At 48.0% G+C, this 19,667-nt stretch overlaps 1 long non-coding RNA gene across 1 annotated transcript; it reads left to right on the top strand.

Moving 5' to 3' along the window:
• The first annotated feature begins 10,438 nt into the window (after positions 1-10,438).
• LOC137468247 (uncharacterized) lies at positions 10,439-13,937 on the top strand. Its single transcript, XR_010995828.1, has 3 exons — positions 10,439-11,347; positions 11,581-11,634; positions 12,995-13,937. It is a non-coding gene; the product is annotated as an uncharacterized lncRNA (long non-coding RNA).
• The last annotated feature ends 5,730 nt before the right edge of the window (positions 13,938-19,667 follow it).

The raw sequence follows: 19,667 nt of genomic DNA, 5'->3' as shown, positions 1-19,667 counted from the left end.
ATGGTGTGCCACCACTTCTCATCCAGATGTACAATTAGCCATTTGTTTACTCTGATAACAGAGCTCTGCCAGTGAACCCTACGCTGAGTCAAACATAATAACAAGTCTGATCATCTGACTTGAACTCCTGACCTGCAGATGAGACACTCAGCAGCCCAGGAGACAGCATGCACAGGAGATGCCTGTGTGCACGAGCATGTGCACACACAGGAGCACGATCTCTGCCTTCTCAGGCCAGCTCCACCGCTGCTCCCCGCAGCTCCTGGCCCAGACACAGCCCTCTCCATCTCATAATGAACCATATCACCATGCAGGTGAATGATGACAGAGGTCATTAGTGCTGTCAGTTCCAGGCCAGCTTCTTTCCCCCAGACTGGGTCAGCACTCCTGATCAGCATGTCAGGGCAATAAGCCCTGCAGCCTGCTGCCAGCCCTGGAGGTGCTGGCTTGAAGTGCATGGTTCAGCAGTGTGCTGTGCCAGGGGCATGGTCTCAGCTGCAAAGACAGGGCAGTGACTTTATCTGTGTGTCCTGCAGTCACTGCATCTTTCCCCTTCTTCTGACTAGACCTGGAGTGCTTGAGATTTATCTGGTCAGTGTGGTTCCTGCTGCTGACTCTCATCCCTATCCTAAGTTGCCAGATAAAGCTGATTGGAGCTCCAGCCTATGCCCTGTCTTTCCTTTCCATTTTTTCCAGCTGGCTTGTGTACCTCTTCATTTCAGCCTTCTGCCCACAGGCTCTGTGCTCCCTGGCTGCATGAGCCACTTCCACAGCTGACTCCAGAGCCTGTCATGTAAGAGAGGTGTTCTATACCCTTTGCATCTACATCTACATATTCTCAAGGACTGTCTATACTGGACCTGCAAAATGATACTCACACAAGCATGGAGGAAGCTGCAAAGAACAATATTGGTCATGAAAAGATCGCCAGTTTAGCCTCAGCTTGAGGTAAATGTCTCAAGCAAACCATTATGTATTCTGTGTATACACAACGGGCTTGATTTGAGATGTATTTATGCTCAAGAATATTATGTATTCTCTTTATACACCATGCAAGGTTAAATTTTTTTGAAAATTTATATTTGCTTTTTATCATACAGATGATTTATGGTCAGACCTCCTGAATCTATTTGAAAGTGTCCATTTATTCTCCATTAACTCCAAAAGTGCTGGAGATCACAAAATCACTAGCTGCTATTAATGTATTTAGGAGCTAGACTAAAAAAGTTTAACTAAACTCTTCTAGAGGAAACTGAGAATCCTGGTTTGACCTGTTATAGTTAGGGTCGATGTTAAAATTCTGCTTTATATTGGAATTTCTGATTGGGGGCATTTAGATTTATAGCAGTGATTTGGACCAGTCCCTAATCAATTCCTAGATAGTACTTTTTCATCAGCTGATCTGACAGCAGGAAGAAGGTCAGGATCATAAATTCCGCCTTCCTGATTGCCAGGAGAGGAGGTGGGAAGTGCACCCCCCCGGTGAGCAGCCAAGCCAGGAGCAGGGGCCAGGACTCCTGCCTCCAACTGTCCAGCCTCCTGGGAGCACTGGGTGCCTGCCACCACCCTCTTAGGAGCTCAACTTGCCTGAGGACACTGGAAAGTGTGACCACACACTTTCCAGAACTGACTGGGTCAGATAGAAGTGGGTTGTCAGCCTGGGACATCAGCACAATTCTCCTTCACCCAATATAGATCTCCTCCTGTTCTTGCCCCTTCCCATTTTCCTTACCACGGCCTCTCATGCTTCCAAAACATCTGAGGGATGCCACGCAAGCCAGGCCAAGATGTCCTTTGAGGGAGAGTGTGAGCAGAGAAAACGCTGCTGTTGGCGTGCACGGCGTGAGCTCCGCAACAAGGTGCCCTGAAGTTGGACACTCATCATCACTATATTTAGCCATCTGCACAAGCCATCTGATCTTCAGCACTGAGGAGTTTGGATCTAGCTTTACACAAGCTTAGCTAACACTGTGTGGGTGGGTTTGAGCTGCAAAGTGCTCAGGTTTGGACTCAGTCCAAAAAAGACACTAAGCCGAGAAGAGGAGAGTGCCTTTCGGCCCTGGGCTACCTCTGTGGCTCTTTCCCTTCCCAGGTGCCATTTAGCTTTCAGCAAATCCTCTTCTTCACATTCTGTCTCCTAAAGCTGAAGTCCTGGTCCCTCCCATCTCCTTTTGCTTCTCAGTGTCACCTTTTCCTTCTTGCCCCCTCATGCTTGCTCCTTGCTCCCACATCCCTCTTGTACTCTGCACCATCAACCCCTTCCCACTCCACAGACAGGCAACAAAGTCTTTGAGGGTGTTGGTGTATTTGTTTGTCCCCCTCGGGGTGAGGGTGTCCAGACCCTCCCTCCCCCACCTCTGTGAAGCCTTTGCTGGAGGAGGAACATCAGCAGGGAAGTGTGGTGCGACATCAGAAATAGCTGAAGCACTCATGGCCAGGGTCAGGAGGCAATGACCTCTGCTTGCCTCGGCTGGTGCAGGCTGCCACTCCTCCTCTTTTAGGATGGTGATCTGACTCTACTCTGTGATGGCAGCCTCCATTTTCCCACTAAGTAAAGGAAGTGCTGTAAGAAACTAAATTCACTTGTCCCCTGGAGGGTGGAATGATCCAGAAATTATATATTCATCCATATTTAGGTAATGATATTTGCCAAGTCCTTTAATGTCCTACAGCTCCAGTTGCAGCTGTCTGAACTCCTGCAAGATATGGGAAGGAAGAGCAAATGTCAGTAAAATCGCTTTGTCTCTTTCAGATCAACATCACACCAACTGTCTCAAGGGCAAACCCATGCCATCTCCTTCCCCCCTTGTTCCTATAGGAAGATTTTATTCAATAAACAGGCCTTTCCTGTTGGATTTTTTGGAAAATATTTAGGACTCACCCATGCTAGGGGGCAAGGTTCTCATGTCCACCAGTGACAAAGTTTGCGTCTTCTCAGCTTCACACAAGAGGTGTGACCTCTTGTGACTTTGCTGGACCTGCACTGCACCTCGAACACTTGGGCCCCAAAACAACAGTGCAGCATCACATTTCTTAATATTGAGCTTCAGATTCTTCAGATTGAAGGCCAAAGGAAAACACCCAAGAATCACTGATTCCCATGGGACGAGAAGGTGACCACCTCTCAGTGGGAAAGTGGAGAGGGAAGATTGCAAGAAGGAAGGAGCAGAGCCCACTCAGACAAGATGTCAGGGAGACAATCCCCTGTGCTGGAGGGACCACTGATTGAAATGGGAATGAGGCATTTGTGGATCTCTCCTTGCCTCCGAGGAAGTGTGAAAGAAATTCATCACAGCTGTGCACAGGGCAGCACAATTCTGACTGAACTTCACAGAGGTAATTTGCCTGTTACTGCTGCTTGCCTTGGGAATGGGGCACAGACACTCACACTCTGTGAGGGCTTGAGGCTGGTTCAGCCTGGAACTCAACCTCCTTGAACACTGAAATACTCAGAAATGGATTTTGTTGACATGAAGGAATCATGACCTTTTATTCAATGCAAAATCTGAAATTGCCAAGAGAGATTTTTAATGAGTCTTAGCTCAGTGTGGTTTTCCAGACCAGCAGCATGGGGATCTCTGGGAAGTGCTGTAATACATGGCTTTTATCTGGCAAATAACCACTGCTGGTTCTCTGAACAATAAATTAAGGGGCAGGGCTTGTGATTTTGATATATACAATATTCTCTTTTCTTTTTTCTTCTTGGTTCCTCTCTTTCCCGATATTTGTTACCACACTACAGGTAAGGCAGCAGACTGTATGGCTTCTAGGAATAATATAGGATGTTGGGAAGGGAATAAAGCATTAGAAGTCATGCGATCAGTCTGGGAAATCAACTGGGGAATGCACAAAAACCAGCTTAGTTTTATCAAATATGACTTTTAAAGGACATGGACAAGAGGGGATACTGAGGAAATCTCCTCCAAAGCATTAAAAATCTGTGCTAGGGAACAGCTGTCCAATGAAACACCTAGTAAATAAAAATGCAAATCCTAAGACACAATATAAAACTCCATACAGCCCCAAGACTGGGGAAAGGTCACCATTTTGGGAACAGCATAATCTTCCAAGTAATTGAGGCAAGGTGGAGCCCCAGCATGTGGGTAAACACTTACTGCAGCTCCTGAGAGAGCCTTGTCAGTTTGGAAACCCCAAAGGCACTTCTGGAAAGAAAGGCTGGGACTGGGGGAGGACTTCTTGGTAAATATTAGCCTAAACAAACATAATAATGGGACCGGAATCAACCCAGAAATTGCCCAAAACACAGATCCAAAAAGCTAATAGGACCCCCTATCTCCATAAAATCACACATGCCCAGCCTCATCTGTGAGCACAGTCTGGCTGGATCAGGCATGGTGGGAGGGAGCTACAATCCCATCCGCCAGCTAGCTGCTCTCCTGAAGTCTGGCCTGCATTCAGAATAATCTTTTAAATCCCTCTTCTCATCTCTTTGTCTGCAGCTGTGGTGAGCAATCCCAAAATGACTGAGCTTCCCGCTCGCCCTCCATTTGTTCAGTGCGCTGACCTAATCCTCTTTCAAGGGCTCCTGGGGTACAGCAGCCCAACCACTCAGCCACCTTCCCAAGGACCTTCCTCCACCATGGACCCCAGGATTAATCCTGAAACATGAGACCTAACCAGAGCCCTCTGCTTGGCATGCTCCTAGCTGATTTTCCAGGGCCAGCAACCTCATCAAGGGGAATTTCCTTTGACGCTTCCAGTGGGGAAGAAAACGCTTTCAAGAGGGCTTTAAGAGCAAAGCTGCTGCTGGCTGATTCACTTGCAGTAATCCAAGGCAGCAGAGAAGCTCACAACTGTGGCAGCAAATAGGTTTTTGGACCAAGGATGCTCACACAGTGTAGACAGGGGGCATGGGAGGCACTTTAGGATGGGGCTCAGCAGCCTGGCAGTTCAGGGACAGAAATTAAGACAAAATAAGCCAGTGAGCAGGAGTTGGCACAGGGTTTCTTGAGTGCTGTCTAGTGCCTGGGAGAGAGGCTGACCAGAGAACAGTCCGAAACAGCCCCCTGCAGTTGCAGGGACAGCACCTCACACCCCAGAACGAAGGGTCAGCAGGGTGGCTGTGTGGGAGCAGGCTGAAACAGACTGATGGGAAAGAGTCGAGACAGGTTGCTGGGGAAGAGTTGAGACAGGAGAGGAGAAAAGAGCCTTGTGTGCAAAACAGAAGCTCAAAGTGCAAAAGTAAGACAAGGAAATATTTTATGTCTTTTATTAACCCACTTGAAACAGCAGGACAGAGAGCAGTATTGATAAATAGTCGTACTGGGAAAATTTGCAGACCTTTCCTTCTGGCACCACTCCACCACTGGCAGACACGCAGATGAATTAACAGCTCCGGTATCTAACCCTGGTCGTTGCTGTAGCAATTTGGGAAACAAAGCTCTGGGTGTCCTGGCTGCCTCACAGTTGTACAATGACCTGCCACATCCCAGACCTGACACCTACACCTTTGGCTCGCTCTTGCTTTATAAGGAAAAAAGGCCATTGCCCTGACCTTTGCAGCACTTTCCTGGCTGCCTGCCTGGTCGTAGTGGCTCTGTGGAAAGGTTACTAGGGGTTGGAGAAGTGATGGTGGATTCAGGAGAGAAGCTCATTTGCTCCTGTGCCTGGTTTTCCCTTCCCTGCCTGTCCCTACCAAGGCTGCTGCAGCAGAGTTTAGGAGTGTCTCAGCACACAGGGCAGGTTTTTTGGAGTGAAAGGTTTTTTGGATGAGCAGGAGCACTGGATGAGCCTGTCTCTTGGGCAGTGAAAGCAGTGTGTGAATGAGAGGTCACTGCTCTGCTCATCAGGGCTGGGCTGGTTTTGGTGGCTGTTCCACTCAGGGGTGCCCAGCACCATTCCTGTGTCACGCAGTGCCTATAACTCACAGAAATAAAGCATGTCCAACACCCCTCTGAGACATGTATTCTATATGAAAATTTGGTTTATTACTGTCAGACCCACAAATCTGGATCCGCTGTGTAATTCTACTGGCGTCCATCAGTCAGACAGACACATTTAATGAGAATGAGAATTTATACTGCTACTTCCTATATTGGCTGCTGCCGAAGTGCAATCGACAGTCAAGATCTTCCCTTGCCAAGAAAATTGTTCCTGAAAGAGTGCTGGCATTTTAACGTTTCAGGAGAGCAAACCCACAGATCTAGGGGTGCCTCTTTGCTGGATGCAATTCTCCTGTGTTGGATACAGAACCAGGGCATCTGTCCTGCCTAGGCACAGGGGGGATGTGCAGGCAATTGGTTGAATAGATAGAAATGTATAATGGATGATCTTGCTCAGCGCTTGGGAATGTATATTCCCCGGTCTTCTCAGGAAGCAGCATTTTTGATTTCCTTCAGCTATTTTTTTAAGGACTATGTTGTGAATATTGACATGTTCAGGTGTATTTGCATTGGCTGTTGCTGTGGGGGCAGGGGAGGCTTCTCCAGATGCATGTGGCAAGTCACGTGTCTGCCTCTTCTAGGATAAGGCTGCTGAAAATCCCTTTTTCTCTTTCTCTTTCTTTCCCTTTCTTCAGAAACCTTTGCAACCATTTTGGCTGCTGCAGAGAAGTCAGTGAGGACTGGAAGAAAGAGGTTTCATGGCATTTTTAGCAATTGGCAATGCCTCCTGTTTGTCAGACACACATCCATAGCCCAGGTCTTCCCCTGCACAGGGTGCCCCTGTTGCTGCTTGCATTTCATTTGTGCTCTGGGATTACCCCATTATTGAACTAAAGCCTTCAGCTCCCTGTGACTGCACATTCACTGCACTTTCAGCCATGAGCAGGAAAGCAGGAAACCCTCGTGCTGTGGTTACATGGAGTACACCAGCAGTGAGGTGCATTTCCCCTGAACTGAACTCTGGTGGCAATTTGTGTTTCAGGAGGCAAGGTTCTCGGCAGTGATTTTGCCTCTGTATTAGATACTTCTTCTTTTAAAATCAGGTGTCTTGAACTTCAACTCAAAACTCAAAAATAGAAAAGGGGATGAGAGTTTTCCTTCTGAAAATATCCCAGTTTTGCTTCTTGACTGAATTTAGTAACAGTTTCTCTGAAACAAAGAAATTTTCACTGACTGGATTTTTAGCCAGATGAGACCAAGAAAGCAACCTTTCCTTCCAAAGTCATTTTGAACCAAGATAATTTTCTTTCCTCTGACAGACAGGTTTTCCAGCTTAGAGCAAGGTACTTCTCACGCACTCTTCATGCTTTACTGAGGAGCAGAGGTCAAGGGAGCCAAAAGACCAAAGCTGCATTGGATAAGACATGTCAACACCTACTGTTTAATCTGATGCTGAGCCACTACCCTGCATGAAATGCTGTTGGCAAAATCCACACATACATGGCCCTGCAAAGAAAATGGTGCTGCAGTTTTTGCAACTCAGAAAGTGTCTGTTGTGGGTGGTACCTAGCCTGAGCCTTCTTCTCCACAGCATCAGCTCCCCACCATGGGAGACCACAACCAATACCTGTCATGACTCTCTTAATGGCTCTCAGGCAACGCCACTGGTGAAATGCTGAAATGCCAAAAAAAGCCCTGAAAGTGCTGAGGAAAATCATTTCCCTTTGATTTATATGGGAGCTGGGGGCACACAGAACCTTGCAGGATTTGGCCCTGTTTCAGCAGATGCTGGCTGAGAAGGGCAGGAAGGAGGACCTTGGGAACTACAGGCCTGTCAGTCTCACTTCAGTGCCTGGAAAAGCTATGGAGATTATTCTGGGAGGTGTTGAAAAACACCCAAAAGACATCGCAGTCACTTGTCACAGCCAGCACTACTTCATGAGAGGAAATCCCTGCTTATCCAACCTGATTTCCTATTATGACAAGATAACCCACCTAGCTGATCAAGGGAAGCCAGTTGATGTAATTTTTCTGGATTTTGGTAAAGTTTTCAGTACTGTCTCTCACAGAAACCTTCTGGACAAAAAGTCCAGCACACAGCAGGATAAACACATCATGTGATGTGTGAGCAGCTGGCTCACAGGTTGGGCACAAAGGGTTGTAGTGAATAGTGACAGAGTGGTGACCTGTCACAGGTGGGGTTCTGCAGGGCTCCATCCTCAGCCCTGTGCTCTTCAACATCTTCATAAATGACCTGGATGCAGGACTGGAAGGGATACCAAGGAAATTTGCAGATAATACAAAACTGAGAGGAGCCGTTGATTCCCTGGAGGGCAGGGAGGCCTTGCAGAGAGGTCTCAACAAATTAGAGGAGTGGGCAATCACCAGCCATGTGGAGTTCAACAAGGGCTAGTGCCAGATTCTGCACCTGGGATGGCCAACCCTGGATGTATGGACACACTGAGGAATGAGATGCTGGAAAAAAGTGAAACAGAAATCTTTGATTCTGCGACTGTCAAGACTGTCCTTTCCCCCCCATATTTTTTTCCCCAAGGAAGAGATTTATTTAGAATTTCCACTTTGCAAAGGCAAACTAAGGCAAAAGCTATTCTGGAGGCAGAGAAGAGTAACTGCAGTTGCCTTTCTGTTTTCACATTTGCAGCTATAAGGGTCCATTTTAAGTGACTAGGAAAAAAATTGTGATGCTATTCCAACAGTGGAGCAAATTATTCTTCACAAACACAGCTAATCGAGGCTGCGGGGTTGCAATCATTCATTATGGATGGGCATTGGAGGAGAGTAAAATGTGTCTTCTAGCCAGCTGCTAACCCCAGAATTAGAGGAGCCAAGTACAAGAACTGAAGCTTACTGTCTTCAGAAAAAGGGTCCTGGTTCAGTGTGAGGGGGAAATTCCTTCCTCTGCGTTCCTTTTGCAGCTCAGCAGCCCTCCTGTTGGGTCCTTGCCATCCATTCTTATCAAGTTTAGCACCACCACCCTGGTCAGATCTTGGCTGCAGCAAACAGGAACCAGGCACACACAAATCAGAGACGTGCATGAGGAAAGTGATGCTGCCACATCCCTGGTTTGTTAAAGCACCAGGCTCTGAAACACCAAGCTGCCAGGGGTACACCAGCAATTTTCAAACCTGTGAGCTGCTCTCATCAGATGATAGAGCCTGGTTTCAGTGCTTTCCCCTGGGAAATCCCCTGAGGCAGGAAGGCAGTTGAACTACCGTGGTTATAACTTTGATATCTGAACGAATATCTGCTAGCCTCAGGCAACCGGGCTTCTGTTAATTTTGACCAGGGAGCATGATACACTGTGGCAAGCCGTGTCACTTAGGATTGTATCTGCTTAGACATGATGCCTCTGAGTAATGTAATTTATATTTCATGCACAATTGAAGCAGCTAATGGTATAATTCTCCAAGGGGGAAACAAGTTGTTACAGCATTAATTACATTGCAGTTGCCATTTTTTCCCTTTCCACCCTGTGCCGAGCACTTTCGAGTCATCAGTTCAACGACAGCAGTAGCTGGTGTCACATAAAAGGGTCTCTGGCTCTGCAGCCACAGGGGAGGGAGGCTGGGACCACTTCCCTTCGTGGGTGGCAGGCAGGTGGCCCTGGCTGCTGAGGGCAGGCTGCATGTGCAGCCCAGCACTGCAGCCTGGCACTGGGAAATGGGGTTTGGAGAGGCGTCGGAAAGTCGGGAGAGGGTGTCCATCCCAGGCATCCCAAGGGGTGGGGAATGCTGAAGTACCCTAGGGTTCGGAGGAGGGATGGCTGAGAGCTGTGTGTCTGCACCGTGCCTGTGACTGCTAGGGAGCAAGGATAATTCAAGGAGCATGTGAAAAGTGGAGGGAAGTTTAAAAAGCATCTGATGTCTCTGCTAGCCCAGCTTTCCCCTCTGCACAGCAATCACAGAGAGGGTGCCATGCCTGAGAAAGCACCTGCAGAGGAGATGAGCACAGACCTGCAGAAGCACAGCTGTCCCAGGTATTCCAAGGAGGGAGACTTGTCAGCAAAGGGAGCTGGGGACTCCCAGGCACTGGGAGCTGGGCTCGGGGGGACAATGCCCACCAACCAGACTGATGCAGCTGGAGGGCAACAGTGCTATCGGACAACCCTGTGACCATGGCTGAACTACAGTGGCAGCCTGGGGCAGGCAGAGAGGCCAAAGCAGCCTCAGGCAGGGCTCTGGGAACTGCTGGCTGTGGGTGGCTCTGGGCTACAACGGGTGCTTCTTTTTGCAGTTTGCATACGGCATCAAAAACCACAGAGCCAGCAGCTGAGCTAGGAGGAGGTGTAAAAATAGAGCCACTGGTACCTAGCACAGTGTGTAACCCGAGCACGCACTGGTGTCAAAAAAAAAAGAGGGAAGGGGAAAGGGAAGGGCAGAATTACACAACTTTGGCTGCTAGGAAAAGCTCTGAATTAAAAATAAAACTCGGTGTGTGTGTTTTGGCCCAATGGCATGTCTCAGAGGGAACCAGCTGCCAAGTGTGAGGCCGGGATCAAGAGGAACATCTGTGTCTGGACTTCCCGCGCTGTCAGGAGACTGGCAGGGCGGTAGGGATGACATCTCTGCTCAGGAGGAGGGGAGAGCGTTGTGACAAGGTTGGAGGAGGGACGGGGCCTTTGCCTATGCTGAGAGCACTCCCCATAGCAGCAAGAGCCGTACACACCGAGAGGCAGAAACTCTCTGTGGTGAGAGCTGGAGGCCCAGATCAGAGCGCTGCAGAGTCCCACGGGGGGTGCTAGGGAATGTTCACACTCCCTTTCCTCAGGCACTAATTTCGTGCAATCGTTTATGCCAAACGATAAAGGAACTGATTGCAGATCCATATGGAAAATGATGCCGTGCATCTCTGCAGAGATATTCCAAGCATACCATGGGACATAAGATCTGAAGGAGGGAGAACTGGAAAATTATTTATTCACAGAGAAATGCAGCTTGTAGGAAGCCAAGATTATTCAGTTCAGCTGAAGTTTAAACTAGAAAACAGCTTTGGCAAGAAAAAAGTATGCAGAAATTGTTTCTAAAAAAAATCATTAATATCTATCTGTTTCATAGAGTCACTTCCATGAAGAAACATCTCTGTGGGGAAGGGAAATTCAAGTATCATTCGCTGGAGGACTCAAGGACCATTCTCCAAGGGGAGGAGCACAAATGCCCTCAAAGTGGTTAAATATAAACCAGTGATTAAAAAATATTAGCATATCAGCTATTTGTTCATGTAGGGCCTCCACATCCCTAAGTGGTGTTCTCCTCCTAAAACTGTCAAATCCATCATACTCTGTCCCTGATTCTGTGGGGATGCTGCTATTTACACAGGAGCAGAGTAACCTCCATCCCTGGGGGATATGCTCCTGCCTAATATCTGGGCACTGTCCAGCAGGATGGAAAACTGTGTCTCAGTTTCTTTCTGCAGCAAATCCACAATTGAGCTCCACTCTAATATTTTAGCAAGCCACGTTCAGCCTGGAAGCCAGATAGTCACAGGTCAGTCTGGCCCCAGTTCCAGGCTCATGGGGGACCTGGACACTGGGGCAGTGCCTGAGCCAGCCCCGAGCATCCACCCAGCAAGCCTGGGTCTGGCTGAAATCCCTCAGCTCTGACACTGACCCAAAGTGCTGGTCACCCGCTGAGATCCACTGGACCTGTTACTAAATAAAATTTGCATGCTTTGGCATCTGTCTCTGAAAGGCTTTTTTTCTTTTTTTATTTTTTAACAGATAATTCATGTCAGGTTAGGTGACCTTCTGCAACTCATCACCTTGGGAAATCAGGTTAGTGATGTGGAGAACTTCCACATGGCCTGAGGTTGCTGGCTTTAGGCATTAGGAATTTCTTTTGCTGTTTGTTTAAAATCAGAGCTGGGAGCCACAGTTTCGAGCTGGAGTTGAATTTCTGCTTAATCTCCGCTTGCAAGAAAAGTGTGTCATTTTTTTTTTTCCCTTAGCAGTGAGGTAATTAAAGGAAGAACAAGGCAGATTTGCCATTCTGGGAGCTGCTGCTGTATATCTGGTCTTCCAGAGAGAAGGCTGGGTATCGTTATGAAGCTGTTCCAGAAGAAATGTCAGAAATAAGCTTTTACTGATGAATAGGCAGAAGCCACGCTTTCAGATAGGAATATTTACCTGCCCTGCCATACACCCCAGCTGCTGCTATGTCCAGTATATAAAAATCTAATCCATTTTAATAACCTACTGCTCTGCAATAGCCAGGATTCTCTCCATTTGGAAGAAATGGGCCACATTAACATTCAGACTGTAATCCACACATCCTAAGAATGTTTATAGCTGCTGCCATATACTCATGGACCTGGATCAGGGCTGGATTCCACATCCCCTCAGGCTGCCCCAAAACTCAGAGGTGCTTGATTCCAGGATCTTCCAGGGGCTCCATTTTTCAAATCTTGCATGCTGGTCTGAGCCAAGGGTCTGTGACATGCTTTGTGCTGCAGCCTGCCCACTGTGCCAGGAGCACCCTGAGAGCTGCTGTCACAGCCTCAGGGGCAGCTGGACAGCAAGCTGAGCACGTTGTGCTTGTGGGAAAGGGCCTGGGAGTAGGGGACAGTGCTGTGGCACTGCCCTTGGAGCATGAGCTGCAGTGAGGGATTGCTCACAAAACTGAGACCCAGCAGGGCTTCTAGCAACAGGCACTACTGCGTAGCCTGGCACCCCCTTCCCGTCCTCATGCAAGAAACCACAGGTCAGTTCCAAACAGGTTCAGAGCAGAGTGAACAGACTGCTGCTTTATCCAAGGCTCCAAAGACCTGTCTTTGCCCTTTACACTCCTCAGGCACGCTGAAGTACAGCCTGGTCTGCATGTGTAACCATCTTTGCAACTCCTCCACGGCAGTAAAGGCATCCCAGGCATTTAAATCCACCGGCAAGCCAGGTCCCCTTGTTCCCTGCCCCACCACATGATGCCATTCCAGCTTCACCAGCACAGCATTGCCAGCAACCAGCTGGAGAGGAGCCAGGAACACGCAGGGAGCTCTGCTCGCATCTGGGAAGGCTGAAAAAGAGCAGCCAGAAATAGCCAGCGTTTCGTAAGAAAGGGCTGGCACCGTGGCCTCGCGCTGCAAACCAGCGGAGTTCTGATAAGCTTTGACAAAGCATCCAAATCCTCTTTTAATTTCAGCCTTTTCTCACCTCTGGCTCAGCACCAGCCTTTCAGGAGACACAGCAGAGGGGATGAAGAAAACGGTGAGAGTGTGCCAGGTGACGAGAAAACCTACACCTTTTACATGTGATGAAATTATTTTTGCCCCAGCTTCAGACCCTGTAGTGAGACAAATGTTCACATCTGCAAATGCTGGAAAGTAAATGGTGACAAATTTTAGCCTAGCCAGCAAAAACTTTCACCCAGGCTCTCTCAAAATTAAGCGGGTTTTGTTTTGCCTACAAGTGTTAGCCCCCAGGAAGGGAAGGGTTGACCCTCCCAGCTGGGTTGCAGGCTGGTCCTGTCACCTTCAGTGATGATCTGATTGTGTGACAACTCATCTTCCTGTGACATTGGTTTCTTTAATTAGAAGCCATGGTGTGGGAAGGGAAGGAGTTAAAAAATATTTGCTTAATATCCCATCAGAAGGGTGGGATTGAGTCAAATATGCTATAAAATCCAGGAGTGCACCAGCTTGGCCACCAGAAAACAGAGTGAAGGCCAGGGGCAAGCAGCCTTTGGCAGCTACTGAGAATGAATTCATCAGGCATGTGAGACAAGCAGGAAGCCTGCATGCCTGCTCTAAACCTACCCAGATCTTCCACAATGGTGTTAAATGTGTAGCTGGCTTGCAAGTAAAACCTATTGGTCAAGAAGTACCCTAAACCCACACAGTCATTTCACAAGAAAAGCCCCAGCTTTTGGATGGTCTTTTAATTCTTGCTAGATATATGAGCACTCCTCGTGGCTCAAATAGAAGTAAAGCTTTGGACTGGCTACCTAAAACCCTGTGGCTGAGATGATCTGATGCTAGGGTAAAGGCCTCAGCAGAGAAAGAAAAGTGAGACTCCAGCAGAGGTTCCTGAAGCTCTGGCAGGGTTTCCATCAGCCTTGGACTGGCGGGGCACACATGTGGGTTCACAGAGCCGCGGCCAATTCAGGAAAAATCACCTATGAACCACATGAGCACATGCAGGAGGGCTTGGGGCACCTCTGCAGAGAGATCTGAGACCAGACCAGCAATTCACAGAACTCTTTGGGGGAAAAAAAAATAGAAAAGTGCCAGAAAAAAAAAAAAACCCTCCTGTGCCCCAAAACTGGTCCCAGGTGAGTCTCTTTTTAGAGGAATCACCTTATGCTGTATCACCAAAGAAGCAGCCCCGGCTGCCGCACAAGCAGAAGGCAATCCTTCCAGATTTAATGCAACAGCCACATGTAATGACACACACAGTTCATCACAGAGGCAGGTAGCAGGGCCCTCTGCTCTCATTCATATGAATATAATGCCTACAGCAATGCAAGGCATCAACATTTTTAGAGCCAACAGTTTGACTTTCATTGCTCCGTTATTTTTAATCGTTTTAATCTGCGTTTTTAGCTTTCCACTGCTTCTCTTTTTTTACTTCCAAACAAGACAAAAAGTATGCAGCAGCTAATACTTCTGTTTTTAATGGCTTGGAAAACAATGAAGGAACATTAAGCAGTTCCCAAGCCTTCCGGAGCGTTGGTATTTTTAAAGATGAGATTGATCAAAGAGGCTGTGAACTCCAGTGGAGATGGATTGGCTCAGCACTGTAGCGCCAGCATGGAGGCTGCTTCAGCGTGGATCCCAGCCTTTTCCTTTCATCTGCTTAGTGCTCCAGTGGCCAAAACTTCTTTGCTGAAACAAGACCCAGCCTTGTAAAAAAAAATACCACATTTCTTCTAAAGTTCAGGGACAGGGAATTAATTAATTATTTTTTGTACCAGTTGATTGTTTTTGCCACTGCTTCACTTCAAGCAGGGAACAGAAAAATCCTCTCCCTGAGTCTGAGCTATCTCAGCCTGAGAGCAGCAGCTCAGCAGCACATGAGGAAGGAGAGGAGATTTTAGTCCATTTACTGCCACCTGAAGCCCACCCCTACTTCTGCCATGACTCTGCCTGGTGTCCCAAGAGGATCTTGGCAGCCTGCGCTGTGGGGATGGCAAACACCCCTATGGGAAGCAGCACAGCTCCTGAGCCCACCTTGGCTCTGGTGTAAGGAGAGGCCAGTGAGGAATCTGTCTTGCTACCAGCACTGGGGAACACTTCTCACCTTGCTGCTGCTGCTGCCTCCTCCTCAGCTGTGCACACAGAGGATTGTGGAGGAATGCCTTGGCTCTTTTTGGCTGCTTGCTGAAAGGAGCACAAGTTTCCTAAAGGTTTTGGGTCTGTTTTCCTTTTTTTTTTTTTTCTTTTTTTTTTTTTCTTTTTTTTTTTTTTGTGGGGGTGGGGGGAAGAGCAGAGGCACATGGCAGAATGGCAAAGGGACCCATCAGTTTAATAGCAGCCTGTCAGTCCAGTGGTACACTGGACACTCCTGATCTCAGACATCCTATATTTGCCAGAACCAAAGGCATAAGTCCTGTGTGTTAGCTGAGGTGAAAGCCACCCATTCCTTATTCCCAGGCCACCCATTCCTTATTTCAATTATATCTTATTTCAATTCCTTATTTTCAATTGTCCCAGGACTTTGACAGGGACAATTGCTTTGGCAGGGACCCAGCATCTGCTGGCACAGACTCTGCATCCGCTGCCTCTTTAAAACAATCTCTGCTAAATTTCCCTGTGGCAGTGCTGTTGCTTTCTCCTCCTTGGGTAAATCTGGATGAGTTTTGGGGTGCAGAGCAGGATGACAAACTGGCAGTAAGATATTATTTTGTGGGACAGTAAGGAGCAGGGGCAGCTCATGATATACACACAGCACCCTGCATTCAGTGGCAGATTTTCTGTAGCAGGAGACTGGATCTGAGAGTTTGAAAAGCCAGGTAAGAAGCCCAGACAGGCTGAGACACTGGGGGCAGCCATCAGCCCTCATGCAGCTGCCTGCAGCTCTGAAGCAGTTCTGGACAAAAACAACACCGAGCCCTGATGTCCAAGGGCCTCTCCACCCACCAAGGAGGGCACTCTGGGAAACTGCTCTCCAGATTTTCCCCACTGGAAGAGTATCCACACCAAAGTAGAGCTGCAAAGCCTCCACATCCCATCCCCTGAAAATATGCTGCTGCTTCCCCCAGGTCTGTAAACCTTGTCTGGGGACAGCCTTTACTCTCTAGATTTAAGGCCATGTAATGACTATAAATATTGTGCTTTGAATAAAAGAGTTGTGAACACTAGATGAGCCCATCTATTGTTAAATGTCATATTTAAATGTTTTAACACTCAGAGGCCCAGGTGCTGCACTAGCAGGCGAGACCACACAGCCCCCCAACCATTTCACTGTCAGTGTTGCTCAGGTAGGACAAGGAGGTCACAGAGTGAGGTGGTGGTGGTGCCTTAAAGTATTGCCAGCACAGCCATGTCACACATGAATGTGAAGAAAACACCTTCCTGGCTCAGCACGGTGCTAGCACAGTCTTTGGACAGGTCCACACCCTTCTGACAGACCAAACCTTGCACCAGCAGAGCCCGGCCTGGCCTGGGGTCTCATCACACTGATGCTCACTCTTGGCCAGTGCCCACTAATTATGTCAGTGGTGATGGGGATGTTGTACCTGCCTGCCTAATTAAGCCACAGTGGAAAACTCATCAGTTGCCCTGCTCCTGCTCCTTCATTCTGCATTAGTACCTTGTTATCACAATGGCAGCACTTCATTCCTGCCATCAGTTTTTCTCATTTTGAAGGCTAGTGATTTATTCATTTTATTTTTGCTCTGTTTTTACAACTACTGCTCTTTTCCTCCTCAACTGCTTCCATACTTCTGAGCATGGAAGGCAAGATTTAATGCACTGGAACATCACAATTAGCTCCATCATGCTAATAACTTAAAGGAAACAAATAAATAGTCGAAATGGTGGCACTTTGGAAATTCCCCTGTGCTGCAGGAAGAAGGCCTGATGGTCAGGGCACATTGATTTTTTTCTGAATCCATCCATGCAGGATTCAAGGACAGGACAAAACACTATTAAGTCAGCAAGTAGAATGTAGTAAATAATGAGGGAGCTGGAGAGGGCTGAGGCTGTGTGCTGACTGAGCCCAGATATAAATTCTGGTGGGCTGTGCACCTCAGCATCACCATGGCACTGCCTCTGGAGCACCAGGGAAACCCAGACAGGGAACAGGAGCTGGAAAAGCCCCTTGATACTCCAGACGTTTTGCATGTTGTGTTTGTTGTGGAGGCAGAAACAAACTCCTTCCCATCATCCACAGGATTCCTTGCTGCTCTGGAAACCTGTGTGGATAAATACCACCTCTTCTGCTGGAGTGCAGTGTGTCTGAGCCAGATGAAGGCTTTAGCACTGGGGAAGTTTTGCTCAAGAAGTGGGGATTCTACCAGCAGGGTTTAACTGGTAGAGCTGTGTCAAAGCACTTTGCCATCATCGTATTGCTGCTGTACTCTGCTGGTGAAGCGCTTTTCCTCATGTAGAGAGAGATGCTCTCGGGCCCAAGGATTGTTTGTGAAGGAAGGAAAGGGGAGAGTCCAACAGATAAAAGCTTTCCACAGAGCAGCAGGAGGGAGAAGGCAACCCATTAGCTTTTCCACTTCTTTGTTTGCCTTTGTCATCCCCAACCCTAGGCATACTTCAGCACTCAGCTTCCCTCAGAGTTCAGGGGAACTAATCAAGTAGGTAAAAAGCTTTGTGCAATCGAGTATTTGCAGGGCCGGGTCCTGGTTAAGTGATGTGGGGAAAACAGAAAGGAGATGAGATCCCTGCTTGAAAACTCAGCCCTGCTCTGACGACTCCCTGCTTCTCATGCTTTGGCCCACACAGAGCTGCAACTCTGCCATGCCTTCAGGAGGGTGATTCATAGCATCCCTGCAGAGAACCAAGCAGTGCTTGTGACTCATGGTTGTCAATTCTTGTGATTTAATCACCAGTCCTATGCTTTGCTGTGGTTTTCCTTCCAAAAGTACTGATGGGCAGCAAGAAATCAGCTTTCCTTTGCTGGAAGAGAAGCCTGTCTTGCCATCCCAGTTAAAAAGAAAAACCTAAAGGAGATGGGGCAGAAACCTGTGAACTGGTTTCACAGAAAGCAGTTTTCCAAAAAAAGTCTCGTCATGTGTTAACTGATTTTATGGTTTGGGATGCTGATATATGACACTTGGGCCCTGGGATAGACTGACAACATTGAAAGGCTATGGTGTCTAATACATTTGAAAGAAAGCTGTGTTTATTCACATTGAAAACATTAAAAAGGAGTGAGTCTGGAAGTAAATTGGAAAGCATATTATCTCAATTTACATTAGCTCTGTAAAACAGTGGTGGTCACTGGCCTAGATAGGCAAAAGGCTCTTCAGTGATGCCACTGAGATTACACCAGTGCCAACGTGCCAGTGCCAGCCTGAGACGAGCTTTTCCTCTGAAGGGAGGAAACTGCAGCTGCTCCTGCCCTGAAGCCATCTTTACTCACTGCTTTGTCCTTTCTTTCCTCCCACTTTTATTCTCTTCAGTGCCCTTGGCAACACATGCAGCCCCTCTGCTGGGGTTACTGTCAGCACAGTAGCTGGTGGGGAGGGGAGGTTGGATTGAATGTGACCACCTCTGAGCCCCAGAGCAGCTCTGGGTGCCATCCACCCTTTAGCCTGCCCTGCCTCTGCCCCTGCACTCTTTAGGCTGGTCCAGGTGCTCTCAGGGAAGGTGGCTGGTCTTTTGGCTGGCAGGGAACAGGACAGGCTCCCCTGGACTTGCGCCCAGGTCCCACCTTCTTCCTTGCCATGGGACACTGCTGACACTGGTGACAGATGCCCTGGCCCCCAGCATTGCCTTGGGATCTTTTAAGCCCCTTTCCTCCTTTGGTGGAGACAGAGAAAGGCAGGGGCCAGCAGATGCCATTTGGCTTTGGTCCATCTCTCACAGAGGACAAGAAACCACTCTCTCCTGTGACAATGTCCCAAGAATGTCACCAAGCTGTGCACAGTAGTTTCACCTTGTTTCATTTCAGGGAATTCTCTCTAAATCTTCCTGCTTAATTCTTGGCACGTTTGCAAGCTGATCATTATCTCAGTACCTCCTCTGGGGAGGCACAACAGAGACATCCCCCAAGTCCTACATTTTGAAAATTAAGTTGCGGAAGGTCAAATCCCAACACATCTACAGCAGTGTACTGCAGCCAAGTGTATTTTTTGTTTCAAGTATAATGTTTGAAGTATAAAAGAAGGGCAGCAGCATGCAAAAATAAATCCCAAAAGAGTAGAATAATGTACACCATAAAGTGGCCATGGCAGGCCTTGAGAGGGCAGCTTCAGGAGTGTTAAAGTGGAGGTGTGGGACTTCTCGTCCAGACCTCATCTCCCACACTGGTCTTACACTGTCAGGAAGGACTGCTACAAGTCACCACTGAGGTCTTCTCCTGTGATGCCAATGGCTACAAGCCCTCACCTCTCCAGGGAAAGGTGAAGAGTTAGGTGACTGGGCTGCCACTTCACCCATGGAGGGAGGTGGATCACCAAGCTGAAAGAAGAGCCAGTCCTGGGCTTCAGGGCTGGGAATGTCCCCGTTTCACAGGAAGCTGTGGAAATGATCCATTATCTCAACCTTACTCTCGCCTCTTCCAGATGATACTGCTTGAGTCTTCTGTACATCAGTGTTTCCATCAGACTTCACTCCCTGCCTAGTCTCCAGTCCTTGCTTCTCAAGTACTTCTGTGTCCTACTACGACACGAAATAACTTATGTATTTACACTAAGATTA

This window comes from Anomalospiza imberbis, chromosome 2 (assembly GCF_031753505.1).
Source record: "Anomalospiza imberbis isolate Cuckoo-Finch-1a 21T00152 chromosome 2, ASM3175350v1, whole genome shotgun sequence".
In the NCBI taxonomy this organism is placed as follows: Eukaryota; Metazoa; Chordata; class Aves; order Passeriformes; family Viduidae; genus Anomalospiza; species Anomalospiza imberbis.
Note: the sequence above shows the minus strand (reverse complement) of the source record. Positions and strands in the feature narration are given on the sequence as shown.